Below are 18,231 nucleotides of genomic sequence, written 5' to 3'. Positions count from 1 at the left end.
AACGGTTAACGTAATACACCATATCAACAAAACAAAGAACAAAAACCATATGATCTTATCATTTGATAAAATACATCATTTTATGTTTAAAACACTTAACAAAATGGTTAGAGAAAGAAAACATCTCAACATTATAAAGGCCATCTATGATAAACCATCAGCTAACATCATATTAAATGGCATAAAACTGAGGACTTTTCCCCTAAAATCAGGAACAAGACAAGGTTGTCCACTCTCTCCACTCCTATTCAATATAGTGCTGGAAGTTCTAGCCTGAGCAATCAGACAAGGGAAAGAAATAAAAGGTATTCATATTGGGAAAAAAGTAAAGGTTTCACTTTTTGCATATGATATGATCCTATACATCGAAAACCCCAAAGACTCCACAAAAAGACTACTAGAAACAATAAACCAAAACAGTAAGGTTGCAGGATATTTGTATGCAAAAGTCCATTGCCTTTCTATATGCCAACAACGAAACATCAGAAAACGAGCTCAAAAAAACAATCCTCTTCATGGTTGCCCAAAAAAAAAAAAAAAAAATATATATATATATATATATATATATGAATAAATGTAACAAAAAATGTAAAGGACCTATATAATGAAAACTACAAAGCATTGTTAAGGGAAATCGAAAAAGATAAAATGAAATGGAAAAATATTCCTTGTTCTTGGATAGGAAGAATAAATATAGTCAAAATGACTATATTACCCAAAGCAATATACAAATTTAATGAAATTCCCATCAAAATTCCAATGTCATTTTTTAAAAAAATGGAACAAAAAATCATCAGGTTTATATGGAACTATAAAAAACCCCGAATAGCCAGAGCAATCCTAAGAAAAAAGAACGAAGCTGGGGGCATTACAATACCTGACTTCAAATTATATTATAGAGCCACGATAATCAAAACAGCATGGTATTGGCAGAAAAATACACACTCAGACCAATTGAACAGAGTAGAAAGCCCAGAAATAAAACCACATGTATATGGTCAAATAATTTTTGATAAAAGGGGCCAACAATATACAATGGAGAAAAGAAAGCCTCTTCAACAAATGGTTGCTGGATAAACTGGAAAGCCACATTCAAAAGAATGAAACCCGACTACAGTTTATCCCAGGGGTCCCCAAACTTTTTACACAGAGGACCAGTTCACTGTCCCTCAGACTGTTGGAGGGCCGAACTATAAAAATAACTATGAACAAATCCCTATGCACACTGCACATATCTTATTTTAAAGTAAAAAAACAAAACGGGAACAAATACAATATTTAAAATAAAGAACAAGTAAATTTAAATCAACAAACTGACCAGTATTTCAATGGGAACTATGGGCCTGCTTTTGACTAATGAGATGGTCAATGTCTAGTTCCATATTTGTCACTGCTATCCGTAACAAGTGATATGACGCGTTTCTGGAGCAGTGACGCGTACGTTCCACATCACCAAAAGTAGTATTGTACGTGAGCGACACCACCCTTTGCGGCGCCACCACATACTGTACTCCAGGAACACAGGATGCGAATGCATGCTGTGCTCCTCTCACTGACCATCAATGAAAGAGCCCTTCCGGAATGGGGCCAGATAAATGGCCTCAGGGGGCCACATGCGGCCCGCAGGCCCGTAGTTTAGGGACCCCTGGTTTATCCCCTTGTACTAAAATTAATTCAAAATGGATCAAAGACCTAAATATAAGACCTGAAACAATAAATTACATAGAAGAAAACATAAGTACTAAACTCATGGACCTTGATTACAAAGAGCACTTTATGAATTTGACTCCAAAGGCAAGGGAAGTGAAGGCAAAGATAAATGAATGGGACTACATCAGACTAAGAAGCTTTTGCACAGCAAAAGAAACTGACAACAAAACAGACAGCCAGCCAACTAAATGGGAAATGATATTTTCAAAGATAAAGGCCTAATATCCAAAATATACAAAGAACTCATAAAACTCAACAACAAACAATCCAATAAAAAAATGGGAAGAGGACATGAACAGACACTTCTCCCGGGAAGAAATACAGATGGCCAACAGATATATGAAGATGCTCATCTTCATTAGTTATTAGAGAAATGCAAATCAAAACTACAATGAGATATCATCCCACACCTGTTAGGTTAGCTATTATCAACAAGACAGGTAATAACAAGTGTTGCAGAGGCTGTGGAGAAAAAGGAGCCCTCATCCACTGTTGGTGGGAATGTCAAGTAGTACAACCATTATGGAAGAAAGTATAGTGGTTTCTCAAAGAATTAAAAATATAGCTACCGGCCCTGGCCGGTTGGCTCAGTGGTGGAGCGTCGGCCTGGCGTGCAGGGCAGCCGGGTTCGATTCCCGGCCAGGGCACATAGGAGAAGCGCCCATTTGCTTCTCCACCCCCCCCCCCTCCTTCCTCTCTGTATCTCTCTTCCCCTCCCGCAGCCAAGGCTCCATTGGAGCAAAGATGGCCCGGGCGCTGGGGATGGCTCCTTGGCCTCTGCCCCAGGTTCTAGAGTGGCTCTGATCGCAACAGAGCGACGCCCTGGAGGGGCAGAGCATCGCCCCCTGGTGGGCAGAGCATCCCCCCTGGTGGGCGTGCCGGGTGGATCCCCGTCAGGCGCATGTGGGAGTCTGTCTGACTGCCTCTCCCCGTTTCCAGCTTCAGAAAAATACAAAAAAAAAAAAAAAATAGAGCTACCATGTGACCCAGCAATCCCTCTACTGGGTATATACTCCCAAACTCAAAAACATTGGTACATAAAGACACATGCAGCCCCATGTTCATTGCAGCATTGTTCACAGTGGCCAAGACATGGAAACAACCAAAAAGCCCTTCAATAGATGATTGGTACATATATACTATGGAATACTACTCAGCCATAAGAAATGATGACATCGGATCATTTACAACAACATGGATGGACCTTAATAACATTATACTGAGTGAAGTAAGTAAATCAGAAAAAACCTAAGAACTATATGATTCCATACATAGGTGGGACACAAAAATGAGACTCAGGGACATGGACAAGAGTGTGGTGGTTACGGGGGAGGGGGGGGGAGGGGCACAAAGAAAACTAGATAGAAGGTGACAGAAGATTATTTGATTTTAGGTGATGGGAATGCAACATAATCAAATGTCAAAATAACCTGCAGATGTTTTCTCTGAACCTATGTACCCTGATTGATCAATGTCATCCCATTGAAATTAATTAAAAAAAAGTTTTACTAGGTTAACAGCTGAGAAGGCTTATAGTAAAGAAATCTAATATATTAACAGATGGTATAAGAAACACCAAAATACTGCCCAAATTAAAGATGCAAAAGAGCTAACTTTTAGCTTGGACCACTGTGGAAGGCTTTCTAGAAGAAATAGGATTTATACCAGATTTTGAAGCTGTTTGATAAGCAAAGAATAGGGGGAAGTCAAAAGACAGCACTATACAATACAATGCATAATTTAAAAAATTTAAGCAGCTACATTAAAAAAAGCAAAAATAATCAGGTGAAATTAATTTTAATAATATATTTATTTAACCCAACATATTCAAAACAGTATCATTTCAGTATTTTTAAAGCACAGAGATCATTTACATTCTTTTTGGGGGGAGGCATCCTTCAAAATCTGGTGGGTAATTCAGACTAGCCACATTTCAAATATTCAACAGTCACGTGTGGTATTGGCTAATATAGGAGACTATTTGCTAATAATAGGTCTAAGGATTCTGAACCCAAACCCAGAACTAGATATTTAGGTGATGTAGGCTAATGTAAGATTAGTAGCAAGTGAATGAGCTGGAAAAGGCAGACTGGGCCAGAGCAGAAGGCCAGTCTGAGAGAACTTGAATTTTATATTAGAAGCAAGTATGAAACAAAAGGAAAATATTTAACAACTAGAAATGATGATTAAAGCACTATTTCAGGAAGATTAACCTGCTTTTCTTTACTCAGATACACATAATAAATTCAACATGTAGTTTTTTTCCCCAACATTTTTATTGCATGAGAGATTACTGAAAAGGAAATATAAAAAATAATTTCATCAAGTGACTTTATTTTGTTGATTTGATGTATATTTAAGATACTTCTGGATAGTTATTTTTATTTCATGACTATTTTAAGAAAATTCTTTGAAAATGATGTAAGTTCTAAGAATGTCACCAAAATTTAACGGCCTTTAACAATTCCTATTAGGGTTACCTTTTATTCAGAAATCTAAAATATTTTCAATTAAGTACAAATTTAAGACACTCAAGATCTTATTCTCCTAAAATATGTTACAAAAAAAATTTAATTAGGAATAAGAAAACTACCTACAAATATCTTTTTTTTTAAGTAAGAGGAGGGGAGATAGACTCCCACATGCGCCCAACCAGATCTATCCTGTACCCCCACGTGAGGCCAATCGAGCTATTCTCAGCTCCCAGAGCCAAGGCTCCAACCAATGGAGCCCCTGGCTGTGAGAGGAGAGAGAGAGAAGGGGAGAGGGAGGGGGAGGAAATCAGATGGTCGATTCTCATGTGTGGCCTGACCAGGGATCAAACCCTAGACACCCACACTCGGGCCAACACTCTATCCACTGTGCCTACAAATTTCAGTATACATAGAACAGTCTCCTCTACATTTCTTAACTTCAAATTTGAGAGCTATAACACTCAGATAATTCACCTAAGTCTGAAGAAAAAAATCAGTACTCAAAAAAGGAGATATGCAAGCAGGTATGAAAAAAACACTGGTCATAAGCCATTCCCTTAGTTACTGACAATGAATGAAAAGGCAAGAAGAGTGACTTCCAGCCAAAAGTCAGAAATCCTGTGATGTCATCCAGACCAAAAGTGTTCCAATATATGTATGAACCTGCAATTCCAGCAACTACTGCTCTGAATTCATGTCAGAAAACTAACTCCTCCTCCTCCCCTTTCCCTGCCCCCCCTCTCCTTTTACTGTCCCACCCCCTCCTCTCTTTTCCTCTTTCTTTTCTTCTTTCTTTCTTTAGCAGATAATGATCTTAAAGCTCACCAAGTCCCTTTCACTTTTTAAGACAGGAAATGGAGATCCGGATAGATTTAGAGTAATATCCAATATTTCACCACCAACAGCTGTGGAACCAGTACTACACGTTAAGTTTATAAAAAATCAGAAACCAAAACTGAAGTGTTCTGCTGTTTCTTTATAATTTTTCAAATTTACCAAATTATTCACAACAGATTTATTGCTTTTAAAATTTTTAAAAAGCAAAAAAGGTTTGCTTTAAAAATTACTGAATACTTCCAGAAACATTCTCCCTCCCCTTTCTGGTCTAAGATCACACCCCATAGGCCACTTTCTCAGGAAAGCCTTCCAGATCTGATCCCTTATTATATATTCTAACGAGCTCCCTGCGATTTTGTAGACCTTAATATAACTGCAATTAGATATTTGTAAAAATTATTTAATGTTTGTCTTCTCTACCTAGGTCTTAAATTGCTGTTTCTCAGGGCTATTCTAAGCTCTTTGCTGTATATACCAGAAGTTCCTTGTATAAGGTCTATAATATAACCAAAGAATTACAGTACACACAAAATTGCTGTATTTGTGTATTTTTTCTTCAGATACTAAAAGAACAACCTTGAAAAAGTTAAGAACCAAAATATAGTGGATTTCTGTGCTTTGCCTGCTTACATGGTTCCAGGGAATATATCAGTCCCACTGTGCAACAGGCTCACTGACTGCTCCGTAAGCAGGTAAGCCAGGGCTGGACAATGCTGGTACCCCAGACTCCATGTAGACCTAACAAGAATCCTTCCATGAGACAGAATATACAAATATTGATCGACTTACGACCTATTTAACTTACGGCCATTCGACTTTACGACCACAATAGCTAGCCACGACTGCTCCGCGTCTGGCAGTGCAAGCGTTGCCCAGCTGGGCCTACGACAGTGCGGACCAGCTTCCAGCAGCACTACCATCTCCACGTGCACCATTTCAACTGTTATCCCAGACTCGGTACAGCAATTTGTGTTTTGTGTCTTGGATATTTTTCATCAAACCCCTCCCAAGATGTCTACCAAAAGGAAATTGTCTTTGCAAATATTAAACCAGTTATACTGGTAATGCAGTGTTTTGCTTAAACCTGACAAATGTAAAAATAAGAAACAAAATGGTGTAGAGATGATACAAATGGCATAAAATGAACAAAGAAAATTATGATAAATTTGACTTAAAGATTTTTATAACATCATTTCAGAGTACTGTACATATAGCCTACTCAACTTTCAACCAAATAGTGTTACGACTGGTCTGTAGGAACCAATTGCGGTCATAAGTCGAGCACTAGCTGTATGCCTCTGGGAAAGAGGTGCTTTTCCTCTCTTTAATCAATAGCAGTAAGGCCCATATAAGCTTAGTGTGGCCAGTGGTGTCCCTCTGCCAAATTAAAGTACCTGTCTCAAAATGAGGCCAGAAAAGTAGAAAGCACAGAATACAAACCTCCAATTACATCATCTGAACACTTAGATCCAGCCATGCCTATTTCTAAAATTTTCTAAAACAAAGATGGGAGGGACACACCTTCCCCTTTTAAGCTAATTTTTGAAAACTTATTTATTGATTTTTAGAGAGAAAGAGAAAGGGAGGGATCCTGACAGGTGATCAAACCAACAACCTTTGTGTATTGGGACAGAGCTCTAACCAATCAAGCTAATTGGGTTGGACCTCAGCGTGGGCCCCTTTAAAGCTAATTTAAGTTGAATTTGTCACTTGCAAGCAAAAGTCACTTAAGAGAACCACCCAATCCCCATTTTGGAATCTATAACTTATATTGTAAGCACTCCCAGACATCTATCTCCAGCCCAGCCTCTGTCAAACTCTAGACCCACATAGCAATTACCAAGCAGAAATCTCTACTTGGTTGTTACAGGTGTACCTCAAGCTCCTTATGGTAAAACCTAAGGTTAGAGAAGGATAATTTCCTCCCCTAATCAGCTCTTCCTCCACAGTTTCATCTCAGTCAATAGCACACATTTCTGAGTCAAAAACCTGGGAGTCATTCTTGCCAATTCCATTCCTTCTCTCATCCATAACTAATTACCTAGTTCTGTCCATTCTAGGCCCTAATTATCTGCCACCATCCTACTCTGGGCCAGGATGAAACAGCCTCCCTACAAGTTACAGTGTCATTAGTCTTCCTTTCTTCAAACTGATTCTCCATTATATAACTGATCTCTGCAAAATCTAAGTATTTTATGCCTACATTTGGCATATCCCATCCTACCTCTTAAGTCAATAGCAATTATATACAGCTAGAATGATAGCCAAACTCCAATGTTTCTGAATGTATTAGTGGTATAAAGAAAATTATAAAGTAAGAGTAACGTCTACCATATCAGAGTAGCTCAGATTTACTGGTTCTTAAAAAAATGATACTCAATAATTTCCTTATCTAAAGTCTTCAATAGTTCTCCAAATGAACTTGGTTTAGGGAACCACTAGGCTCACCATTAGTTGGATTCTACTCACTGATTATCTGATCTCTTAAAGCCCTTACTCTAACTCAGGGGTCCTCAAACTATGGCCCGCGGGCCCACATGCGGCCCCCTGAGGCCATTTATCCGGCCCCTACCGCACTTCCAGAAGGGGCACCTCTTTCATTGGTGGTCAGTGAGAGGAGCATAGTTCCCATTGAAATACTGGTCAGTTTGTTGATTTAAATTTACTTGTTCTTTATTTTAAATATTGTATTTGTTCCCATTTTGTTTTTTTACTTTAAAATAAGATATGTGCAGTGTGCATAGGGATTTGTTCATAGTTTTTTTTTATAGTCCAGCCCTCCAACGGTCTGAGGGACAGTGAACTGGCCCCCTGTGTAAAAAGTTTGGGGACCCCTGCTCTAACTAGTGCTCTTTTCAAAAATCACTACCTGGCATCTCAAAGCACATCATTTTGTTTCTATTTTTAAACAACTGATAGCCTTTAAAATACTGGCTACTAAAATTGATACATGTTATAACTATAACTTAGTAAAATATCCAAATACTATATTTACAATTATTTTTGTATTTACTTTTTAAAAAACTAAGTATACCATTATTGTTAATGACAATAAATAATACTGTATATTATCTTTAAAATAGCTTATAAAATTGGGTGTCACAACTCTCCCACAATTCCTCTTATATAATCTGTGCCGTTTTGTCAAAATTATTAGCTCTCAGAGAATTTGTGAGTTCAAAAAAATGAAAAAAGACCCTGCCCAGTGGCTCAGTGGATAGAGCACTGGCCCAGTGTATGGACGTCTGGGGTTCGATTCCCAGTCAGGGCACACAGGAGAAGTAACTATCTGTTTCTCCCTCCCCCTCACTTCACCTCCCCTCCCTCTCCCCGTCTCACAGCCTGTGGCTCAACTGGTTCAACCGTGGCCCTGAGCACTGAGGACAGCTTGGATGGAGCAGAGCAGCCTCAAGTGCTAAAAATAGCTCAGTACTAGAGCATCAGCCCCAGATGGCAGTGCTGGGTGGATCCCGGTCGGGGCACATGCGGGAGTCTGCCTTGTTATCTCCCCTCCTCTCACCTAAAAGAAAAAAATGAACAAAAGAAATTAAGAAGAAAAAATACTGAAAGCCAGGGATCAAAATGCCCTGTAACCAGACTGTTGTGGGAGATCCCATCCAAAAAATAAATATTTCTCTATACTACCTATAATATTTTACTTGTTAAAAAGGTGTTTAACAACATACTTTGAAAAATAACTTTTCATTGTAATAAAGCTATAGGTACTCCCATATAGATATGGTTTAAGTTCTTCCCAACCTCTACACTAAAGGAATGATAGTTTTGATAAGTGGGAACCCCTTTGAATCAATTCTAAGGCGCATAAAGTTTTCTACATTTTAGCATCTCTAAAATGAGGGTGCACCTACAAGCAACAGCTTCGTAAGGTTAACTGGAAGCCTGTTTTCTTTATAAATGGTCTATAAAGTCATGGTGCATCTTAAATTCATATAATTCAAGCAGCTCAACATTTAATTGTGTAAGTATTGAAGAGTTGAACTGACCTGGTCAATATGAACCTTGAGGTATCAGGAAGGCATTCTAAAAGCATAAATACTAATAAAAGGTGAAAGAGAAGAAGAAAAGGAAAAAAATTTTTAGTCCAAAATTTAGCCTGGGAGAAAACCCATTTTTCACTCTCCATGGTTCCCTGCTCCCAAAATTCAAAAGTCAGATCAGTACTACTGTAACTGATGTCCACTGCTAGGCTAGACAGGGGCCTTTCTCCATTTATTCATTTTAATATGCAACAAAGTCGTTTACAGCACCAGAACAAATATTTATATAAAAATTGCTATAGCCTGCCTGACCTGTGGTTGCACAGTAGATAGAGCACAAACCTGAAACACTAAGGTCACTGGTTTGAAACCCAGGGCTTGCCCAGTCAAGGCACACATGTCAAGTAGCCAATGAACTGCTAGAGTCCACAAACTACTTCTTGTTCCCCCTGCCCCTCCTCTCTCCATAAAATCAAGAAGAAAAAAAAATGCTATAGCCTCACTGGTGGTGGTGCAGTGGACAGAGCATTAACCTGAGACACTGTGGTCCCAGGTTCGAAATTCCAAGGTCACCAGTTGAATGCAGGCTCACCGGGCTTGAATAAAGGCTCACTGGCTTTGAGCCTGGCGTCAGCAGCTTGATTGTGAAATCATCAACATGATCCCAAGGTTTCTGGCTTGAGCCCGAGGTCACTGGCTCAGCCTGAGCCCCCAAGTCAAGGAACGTATGAGAAACAATCAATGAACAACTAAACGAGTTGACGCTTCTCATCTCTTTCCCTTCCTCTCTCTCTATCCCTCTCCAGCTCTCTCTTTTAAAAAAAAGCTACAAAAGACTAAATGACTCACAGAACCGTGCACTGAATATGTGTGCACATCACTGTATATAAATTGTTTCAATAAAGTTGATTTTTTAAAAAAGACAAGTGTCCACATGCAATAAGATTAAAAACCTCATGCCTTAAAAATACTTCTTCCTTCAGAAGGGTTTCCATTCAGAAGGAGAAAATGGGAAGACTTTAAAAACAGTTGTAATTTATTTACTTGCTTATTTATAAATATTTATTTATTTTAGTTATCTCATTGTCATTTTATTTTACGTAGTCTTTGAGTTGCAGATTTTACCTTATTACATTTTTGAAGTATAACTGCCCCACAATATCCTATTAGTGTCAGGTGTGCATCATAGTGATACAGTGTTTATATAGAGTACAAAATGACCCTCACAATAAATCTAATTACCACCTGTCAACATACAAAGTTATTACAATATTATGAGTTGCAGACTTTTTTTCAGAGTAGTAGATACTGCTCACAAAAATTAGGGGATAGACAAAAATGAATATGAAGCAATAAAAAAAGGATTTGATTTTTTTTATTAAACAAGAACATCAGAAAATCAAACAAGTCAAAGAAAGTTGTTTATTATGCAAATGAGATGCAAAACCAACTTTCATTTCATTGGTGAAAATGTACTGTACAAAAGGCTGAACATACTGGAGTATCTGCATGTTCCCTGATCTTGAAAGTACACATCCTGCCATTTCCAAGCCCTTGCAATGCCCCTGCAAGACGATTTGCCCAAAAGCAAAGCCTGGAGTGCCAGAGGACGTCTTGAAGCTGGTCAAACACAGACAACAGTGGCAACAGCACTCGGAACATCTCAAGGTGTGATGATTAGTAGACTGTGGAATCGCTTTCAAGAGACTGACTGGTACAGTACAAAGAAGATGAGGGCAGGGTCGCCCATCTGCCAAAACAGCAAGAAATGACCGCTACTTGACCTTATTGGCAAGAAGGAACAGGCGCAGCAATGCAACAGAGCTGCAAGGACACTTTCTTGCAGCCACTAGACAACCGATGGATGTGCACCCAAACCATATGAAATCAGCTCCATCGTGTTAGACGGCGTGCCCGGCAACCAATGGTATGCATTCCATTACCTGCTGAACACCGTAGAACCCGTAGAAGGTGGGCTGATGAGGATCATCACTGGGTCCGTGATGAGTGGTCAACTGTCCTCTTCTCTGATGAGTCACAGTTTAACCTGCAGACTGACAATCATCGTGTCCTGATCTAGCGTGAATGAGGAACACGGAAGAATCCACATTTCATGTGAGAAAGGAACTCCCCTTCAGTGGTGGTGGAATCATGGTATGGTCTGGCATCAGCATTGGTGGTCGTACCAACCTCCACATCATCAGAAACGGATCGCTGACTGCTGTCAGATATTGAGATGAGGTCCTGCACCCTATAATGGTACCCTACGCTGGAGCAGTTGGAAACAACTTTCTTTTCATGGACGATAATGCAAGGTCCCACTGTGTGCATCTCATTAACAATATGTTTTAGGAGGCGGAATCAAACACATGAACTGGCCCCTCACGTTCTCCAGACCTGAATCCCATTGAACATGCTTGAGATGCACTGGGAAGACATCTGGCAAACCATCCAATGCCTCCCACAGCACTTCTTGAGCTGCAAGTTGCCCTGGAGCAAGAGTGTCAAAGGAGGATCCTACAAGAACTGGATAGTCTGGCCCTGGCCGGTTGGCTCAGTGGTAGCGCGTCGGCCTGGCGTGCAGAAGTCCCGGGTTCAATTCCCAGCCAGGGCACACAGGAGAAGCGCCCATCTGCTTCTCCACCCCTCCCCCTCTCCTTCCTCTCTGTCTCTCTTCCTTTCCTGCAGCGAGGCTCCATTGGAGCAAAGATGGCCCGGGCGCTGGGGATGGCTCCTTGGCCTCTGCCCCAGGTGCTAGAGTGGCTCTGGTCGCAGCAGAGCGACACCCCGGAGGGGCAGAGCATCGCCCCCTGGTGGGCGTGCCGGGTGGATCCCGGTCCAGCGCATGCAGAAGTCTGTCTGACTGTCTCTCCCCGTTTCCAGCTTCAGAAGAATACAAAAAAAAAATTAAAAAGAACTGGATAGTCTGATCCTGACCATGCCCCATCACTGTCAGTCTGTTTTGGCAGTCTTGGGTGACCATACACCCTACTGAACAGTCAATATGTGGCACTCTCGTCCAGTTTAACATGCTTCTGTTCACCCCCACCAATATGTCACTTGCTACTAAATCACAATAACTGAGTTAAATCTCATTTGCATAATCAAACTTTCTTTGTCATTTGCTTTCCTGATGCTCCTGTTTAATTTTAAAAAATCAAATGCTTTTTTAATCGCTTCCTATTCACTTTGAAATATCCCCTAATTTTTGTGAGCAGTGTGTATACAAATTATCAGCATTCTGAAGGACTCTAATATTAACCAATTTATTCCCTGTCCATCTCCACTAAAGTGTCACTAACTAGTGATAGCCATATTAACCAATTGTTTTAATACCTCTAGTGATTATCTATAAGATCACTACATTTCTATTTAAAGAGTCACATAATTTAGATATCAACTACTGACTTCTTGTTTTGATAGAAAAGGATTTAACCCCATCCCAGAAAGAGACGGAATCTGAAATGGAACTTGAAGAATAGATAGGACTTGAACATATGACAATTGGCTCTATATGCAGTGTAAGTTGAGGGAACAGTATAACAGCAGCAAGAACAGAGAAGAAAGAGTATGTGGAGGAAGCAAAAATCATGGGAGATGATAATAAGGTAAATCTGCCTGACCAGGTGGTGGCACAGTGGATAGAGCATGGACCTGGGACGCTGAGGACCCAGGTTTTGAAACCCCCAGGTTGCCAGCTTGAGAATGGGTTCATCCAGATTGAATGCAGGCTCACCAACTTGCGTGCGGGTTCACTGGCTTGAGCATGGGATCACAGACATGACTTCATGGTCTCTGGCTTGAGCCCACGGTTGCTGGTTTGAGCTGGAGACCACATAGTCAAGGCACATATGAAAAGCAATCAATGAACAACTATGAGTGCTGCAACTATGAGCTGATGCTTCTCATCTCTCTCCCTGTTTGTCTCTGTCTCTCAAAAAGAAAAAATAAAGGGGGGAGAAAAAGGAACAAAATAAATCTGAGGCAAATCCCATGGAAAGGACTTCACTTAACAGAAGACCCTGGAAACCTCCGAGTAGAGAAGTGACAAGAACTGGGCTTCCAAGATTAATTTAATTTAGGTCCTGGCCCGGTAGCTCAACTGGTTAGAGCACTGTCCCAACATGCCAAGGTTGTGGGTTCGATCCCCAATCAGGGCACATACAAGAATCACACTAATGACCACATGAATAAGTGGAACAATAAATTGATGTCTCTCTCTCTTTCAAAATTAACAAATTTTTTAAAAAGATTAATTTAGGGCCCTGGTCGGTTGGCTCAGCGGTAGAGCGTCGGCCTGGCGTGCGGGGGACCCGGGTTCGATTCCGGCCAGGGCACATAGGAGAAGCACCCATTTGCTTCTCCACCCCCCACCCCCTCCTTCATCTCTGTCTCTCTCTTCCCCTCCCGCAGCCGAGGCTCCATTGGAGCAGGGATGGCCCGGGTGCTGGGGATGGCTCCTTGGCCTCTGCCCCAGGCGCTGGAGTGGCTCTGGTCGCGGCAGAGCGATGCCCCGGAGGGGCAGAGCATCGCCTCCTGGTGGGCAGAGCGTAGCCCCTGGTGGGAGTGCCGGGTGGATCCCGGTCGGGCGCATGCGGGAGTCTGTCTGACTGTCTCTCCCCGTTTCCAGCTTCAGAAAAAAAAAAAAAAAAAGATTAATTTAGGCAGAAATGCATAAGATAACCTGAATAAAGGTAGAAATGAAAGCAAAAGATCCTATCAGTCCAATTAGGTAGATAGAAAAGAGAAAATTATCAAGTATACAAATATGTACACAATATATAATACTGTATGCAAGTATATATCAAATCAAAAAATTGGAATAAAAACTGTGAAAACCAAATTACACTAGATTTGAAAACTCAGTAAATAAATTTGTAGATTGCCTGACCTGTGGTGGCACAGTGGATAAATTGTCAACCTGGAATACTAAGGTCACCAGTTGGAAACCCTGGGCTTGCCCAGTCAAGACATATATGAGAAGCAACTAGCATGAGTTGATACTTCCCGCTCCTCCCCCCTTTTCTAACACCTCTCTCTAAAATCAATAAATAAAATCTTTAAAAGTAAATAAATTTGTAGATTAATCACTAAAATTAACACAAGAATTAGAAACCTTGCATAGAACAGTTACTAAACAAATTAAAATCAGGCTCAAAGTCCTTTTCAGAAAAAGAAAATTGAAGCCTGAGTGGTCTTATAGGTGAGGTCTGCCGAACTCTCAAGTAAAAGATAACAACCCCAGTCTGAACTGCTCCTGAAAAGAAAATAAACAAAATTGTCCAATGCAATTTATAGGTCTATCATAACTCTGATACCAACATGTACTAAGAACTACACTTGAGTTGGCAGGAAAAGAGAAGAGTGACAATACTATGAAAATAGAACCAATAAGTGTTAGCTACAGACAAGATGTGATGGAACAGAAAAAGGGTTGGGTTTGGTATGACATCAACAGAAATAAGGAACACCAGGGAAACAAGTTTGGTAAGAGGAGTTCAGTTTGAACCTGAACAACCAGACAGAGATATGCACAAAGCAGTTGAATATACAGGAATTCAATGCAGAAGAGAAATAACGAATAAAGATTTGAGAATTATTCAGACAGAACAGTCTAAACAATAATGTCAAAGGACTAAAAGAAAAGTAATCTGAAAGGTGAAACTTGGAGAAAACATATTAATCAGGAAGAAGGAAAAAACAGAAATTGAGAAAGGGGAAATGAGAAACAAAGTTAGTATTATGTCAAAGAAGCTCTCCTTTCATCTACATGGGTAAGTAGCTAATTCTTACCCATCCTCCAAAACTGTCCCAGGGAAGGCCTTTTAAGTTCTCCCAGCACCACCAGCACTACCAGCACCACCAAGCACCAGGTCAGGCTCCCAATCTAAGCTCTCACAATACTCTGCACTTATATTATAAAATTATAATCGTATCATATTTAATGATACAATAGAATTCATTCTTCAACATGTCTCCCCAAATAATCTTTAAGCTCCATGAGTGCAAAGGTCATATCTGTTGTTGAATGAAATGGAACGGTGAACAAAAGCCAAGGAAAGGCATTTCAAAATGCTACAGAGCGCTCAAGGAGTGGACTCAGAAAAGGGCTTTAAATGTGCTCATTAGGTTATAAGTGACCTTTGTGAAGGTGAAATTCAGATAACAAGTGGTTAAAAAGTGAATAGAGGGCCAGGAAGTAAACTAATTTTGGCAATCTCTAGAGATGGGATTCTGAAGGACTGAATTTTAATTTTACTTTAATTTTGATGTTTTACAATTATTCTTTAATGAACATGTATTACTTTCATAGGGCAAAAAAAGTTTTTCATATTCATGATTTGAAAAGGAAAAGCAGTAACAAGACAGCTTGAAGAAGTAGTGGACTCAAGGGAAGGTGTTTGTAAATTGGATGAATCTTTTAAAATTTTTTTAATTTTTCAATTACAATTAACATTCAATATTATATCAGTTTCAGATATAATACTGAATTTCTAGTGGTTATTTACAATATATAACTTACAAAGTGATCCCTTGGATAATTCTAGCATCCACCTGACACCATAGTTATTACAATCTTATAGACTATATTTCCTATGCTGTACTTTACATCCCGTTACTGTAACTGCTAATTTGTACTTCTTAATTGTAAATTATTGAAATCTTAAGCACCCTCATACTTTCAAGAACCCTAAGACAAAACAGGGACAACTGATACTGCATGAAGTAAGAAAGAAGAGAAAAATGAAACAAGGTGTTAACTTAAAGAAAGAAGTTCTTAAAAATATTCTTCCACTCAGATGGAAGGAAAGAAGCAGACGTGAGAAGGATTCCAATATATTCTGGAAGAAGTTCCCACTGGAGAAGTGATCAAAGAAAAGGTTTGAAAGAACCCCATGGAGAAAGTGCCAGGGGAAAAAGAACAAAGCAGGAGAATACTGGCTCTGTTAAAAGAGCACTCTAAATTTTAATCAGCCTTTTGAAAACAAACGTATTTCCAGCTCAGAACTGTCTGTATGTTAGCTTTAAGTTTAAATGTTGAAATCTGGGTCACAAACTTTTTATTTCAACAACTGGAAACAGTGATAAGCATTAAGTTACATTCTATTTTAATTCACAACTGAACTCTCCTTACAAGTAAATACAATAAAAGAGTTGTTTTCAACTCAAGCAACAAAATAGTGGTCATTTCAAGTATGAGTAACTGAAAAATGTTCCTAAATGTATAAGTGTTTGCAGAAAGAGGTTCTTTGGTTGTGTTTAACTCATCCTATGCCTCACTTTAACAGTTCCGGAATAGCAGTCAAGAAAATCCTGGATTCAAATCCCAGCTCACTTAGATAAGTTATTTAACCTCTTTCGTCTCGGTCTCCTTGTCTAAAAAATAAAGAATACAATAACCAGGGTCTTCATAAGGATTAAATGACATAACACAAGGGAAATGTGCCGAGTTCGTACGAGAGGTGCTCAAAACAGAACAATTTGCCAGCCGTTTAACAGAAAACCTGCAACACTTCGACCAAATTGAAACATCCGAGAGCATGAAAGTCACAAAACTTTGTATTTTAACACAGCCCATTATTTAATACAGCACATTATTTTTCTTTTCTGACGCGTTATCTTTTTTTTTTTCTTTCTTGCCAAACCTTTCTACTACAAGTCTGGGAAAAGAAACAAAACAAAACGATTACATTCAATCCAACACAAAGTTTTCGGAAAGCGAAGCGCAGAATCACAACAGACATGGCAGCGGAGGCAGCGCAGGGACAACAGGTGAACCTCCGCGAACCCTGGCACCTTCCCACGGACAAGTTTGGTAAAAGGGCTTGCAAGTCCTCCTGGCGCTGCCACCCCACGAAACAGACATGTTATTTTTTTCTTTTTCTGCCCACAGAAACGAACCGCTAGTATCCACCTCTCAGATCCCGGGTGAGGGAGGTGAGCGCTTTCCATTTAAGGATCGGAGCAGCGTTCTCGGAGGCGGCTCTCGCCCACACCGCCTCCCCAAACTCGGCCTGAAACCCGGGGTGAGAACAAAAGAGGGGCCCGGCAGCCCGGCGGCTGCTAGGGCCTAACGTCGGGCACCCTAGGGGCCGCAGTGGCGGCGGGCTCGGGCCTGGGGCGAGGGTGCGGTACGGCTGGGCCCAGTCGGCCGCGGCCTGGTACCACCGTCCGGCGCAGACCCCGCGAGGCCCCCGGGCCGGGCCACCCCCGCTCGGGCCTCCCGCACGCGCCCGGCACCCTCGGAGATTTCGCGGGAGTCGGCGCCAGCCCCTAGCCGCGAGCGGGCTGCCCGGGGCGCACACGCACTCTCCGGATGGGCCAACTCACCTAGACTCTGGCGAACTCATCCTCCAGCCCTCGGCGCGAAGCGGGGTGGGCGCGGCGAGCCGCCGGGGCGCGATGGGGGCCCGCTTCGGCCTCCGCCTTCGCCGTGCAGCGGCCCCAACCCGTCGCCCCTCGCGCGGCCGTGCAACTCCCCTCTGGCGCTGGCGGATGCGCCAGAACCCGGGCTGCCTTCCTGCGCCCTCCTCGCTCCCTCCTCTCTTCCCTGCTCTCTTCCCTGCTCCCTCCTCCCTCCTCCTCCGCCGAACACCAGCAGGCGGATTCCAATCTCGGCAGCCGCCGCCGCCACTTGCACGCGGGGGTTAAAGGGGCGGCCAGGGCGCGGGGCTGGGGGAGGGGCGTCCTCTGCGAGACTCGCCGCCGCGCGCGCGCACTGGGAACCCCACCCCGCCCCTCTCCGAACGCGAAAGGAGCCGAGCGCTCAGCGGAAACGCCCGAAGGGTCCGTGGGGCCTGGCGCCCCGCTGCCGGGGAGTAGGGCCCGCCGCCGGCAAGGGGGCGCCGGGCCGCCGTCAGGCTGTGGGGGGAGGAAGGGAACTTCTGTCCGCGCGGCCCCACGGGCCTCCTCACCCAGCAGCCCCCTCCGCCACGGTGGCGGGACGCCTCATCTCCGGAAGCCGCGTCGAGCAGACGCCGCGTGCTGCGGATGACCTCGGCCGCCTCGCCAGGCCTTTTCTGGGGGGGGGGGAGGAGTCCTTCGTGTGCACACCGCCAGCAAAGCTAACCCTCCAGGTGGGCGCCAGCCGGTGCACCGGTGCACTGAGCCCGGTCGCTCAGAATGCGCACGGCACACGCAGCAGGACGGCCGAGGAGAGGGGACCTGTAGGCACACTGTTCGTTCTCGCGCACCGCTGCCCGGTTGCGCGG

General features: G+C 42.2%; 1 protein-coding gene across 4 annotated transcripts in view; it reads right to left on the bottom strand.

Annotated features, from left to right (window-relative positions):
• The window catches only part of BMPR1A (bone morphogenetic protein receptor type 1A), a 211,867-nt gene extending 194,183 nt beyond the window's left edge, over positions 1-17,684 (bottom strand). For all 4 annotated transcript variants that reach the window (XM_066242038.1, XM_066242036.1, XM_066242035.1 and 1 more), the window contains exon 1: positions 17,351-17,684. The gene's annotated coding sequence lies outside the window, so the exon portion shown is untranslated. The remainder of the gene's footprint in view (positions 1-17,350) is intronic.
• Positions 17,685-18,231: the final 547 nt, after the last annotated feature.

This window comes from Saccopteryx bilineata, chromosome 9 (genome assembly GCF_036850765.1).
Source record: "Saccopteryx bilineata isolate mSacBil1 chromosome 9, mSacBil1_pri_phased_curated, whole genome shotgun sequence".
Classification (NCBI taxonomy): Eukaryota; Metazoa; Chordata; class Mammalia; order Chiroptera; family Emballonuridae; genus Saccopteryx; species Saccopteryx bilineata.
The sequence above is the reverse complement of the archived record's forward strand: the minus strand, read 5'-3'. Positions and strand labels throughout refer to the sequence as shown.